Source organism: Bombina bombina, chromosome 2, assembly GCF_027579735.1.
Source record: "Bombina bombina isolate aBomBom1 chromosome 2, aBomBom1.pri, whole genome shotgun sequence".
NCBI classification, from domain to species: Eukaryota; Metazoa; Chordata; class Amphibia; order Anura; family Bombinatoridae; genus Bombina; species Bombina bombina.
This window is the reverse complement of record NC_069500.1, coordinates 889,002,304-889,004,550: the sequence shown is the minus strand read 5'-3', so window position 1 is coordinate 889,004,550 and position 2,247 is coordinate 889,002,304.

The window sequence follows — 2,247 nt, the reverse complement described above, 5'->3', positions numbered from 1 at the left end:
AAGCTTCATATGGTACAAATCCATAAATACATCAAAGGGACAATTTTAGAGATATAATATACAGATAGAAAGCCTATTATTCTTGAGTGCCTCCCAGATGGTATAAGAAGCCACTCTTGGACCTCATTTATTTGCATATGAAATTATATGGAAGACTATTGCTAGCCATGGAAACCACTTTTGGATTTCCAGTCAAGAACCTCATTTTTTAAATTTACTCGGGTTGGTTATATGATAAAAACATTTTCTTCTTGAGTGTATGATACATATAGAATCATTTTCATATGATATATTTTGTGATAGAAAATAATGAATGCTGGCGAGTTATACAGTAAAGAGATGGAATGAACCTGCCAAAAGAGGTCTACACCTTATATGCAATGTGGGGACTCAAGGGCACATTACCATATGTTGCTGAGAAGGGGCAAGTACCTGAGCTATGCAAAATTACAGTTTTGTCGTAATGCGTAAAATAGGGGACTGTAATCTAAGATATGCCTCAAAGCATAGAGATACCGGCAAGTCGGTAAGCCAAATCTGTCCCACAGAGGGCGACCATTACTTCTTTACCTATCAAATATGGTTAAATATACATTCTTAGATAAAAATTGGAGACTAATACAAAATAGAGGTCTCATAGGGTTGTTAGCTAAGCATACTCCTCACTTATCATACAGGTCAAATAGTGAAGAACAGCTATCAAATGGATTGAGAACTTAAAAGTTGAACTTTAGATAGACCACATCAAAAATATACACAAATATAATCTTTAGTGCTGAAAAACATGAACTCTGTTTACCAGAAAACAGTGGCATGTTTAACTATAAATGTTTAGGGTCCTAAGTATATAGTATGAAACATATGTATAAGGGAGGGCAATATCAATATAAGGCTGTCTGTTACAAAGTTAAGTAAACCAGTTAGATCTTGTGAGATGTAGGTGTGAAATGGAGGGTCATGGCTACTCAGTGTTATATGTTGTGATGTTAACTATGATTCTCGCCTCGGCCGCAGGCAGGAAATAGTGAAACCCCTAGTGCATGGAGCGTGTGTTGCATATGCCTACAGATATGTTTAACTAAGCTGCCTCTATACATATAAAATACGTAATATCTTAACCAGGGTAGCATGGGTCTACAGATAATATAACACTGAATAATATATTATAAAAGACAGCGGCAGTTAAGACTTGTTCCAATAGAAAAGCTCCTCCAATAGTTGATAAAGCTCAAAGAATCAAGGCAAAACTTTTATATTTAGTCCAGCTACTCAGTGTCCATCAGAAGATGCTAATAGAAACTGCTCTTAAAGCTATATTAAAACACAATACCTAAAATAAAAGTCTAACAAATGAACACTGTTCTTGAAGGAGTCTGCTGATGCCATTATGTGAGGTCCCCCATTCTGAAATAAACTAGGTATCCAAAGCCAGTCAGTAAATGAGGTACAAATTTATTACCCAATTCCAGATTTCACTTCTCGCTTGCAATTTGTAGTAGGGATAAAGCAAATGAAGACTCCGCAAGCTGTTCCGACTAGCCGCCATCTTGTCACCGGTACTACTACTTGAAACCGGGTTGCGTATGGGGACATTGCAAAAGGATGTCCAGGCTATACCGGATCAGTACTAAACAAGGTTGGTGACAGTAGCAATGAGGTTCTAGCCTTCTGAATAGGAGCTTTAGCGGGGAGAACAGGAGTTCCAAATGCCCGATCTACTTGTGTTAGCGGAGAGAGGGAGCATTTCACAGGCAGATTTACAGCATGCCCTGTGATTATCTCTGCAGTTTCAGCCACTCTGTATCTCACCTTCGAATCCGCTGAATCCCGTGCAAAATCTGTTAACGGCCCAGGGGCCCCAAGGTGCCACCGCCCACCTTAGGATGCGATGTTGGGTCTAGTGAGACAGGCAGTTCAAAAGCACTATTGTTGGCGTTCTGAGTTTCTGTGCTTATACTCACTGTAAATACTTTTAGGTAGCCTTCCAGCAGTTGTTGCATAGCCGCAATAATAGCCCCAGCGTCCTCCATAGCAAGTTCGCATAGCAGATGGGAAACCAGCATAAATGTAAAACCTCAGAAGACACCAATTTCCTAGGTAAAGCACCCGAAGTGCTGCTTAACGACAGGGCCCAGGGCGCCCTGCCGGGGGGTATAATAAAGGCCAAGATCTTGTAATGGCTCCAGGCACCGATGCCAATAGCGATACTCTCAATTTCAAGTACAATAATAGTGGGTTACAAAGTGT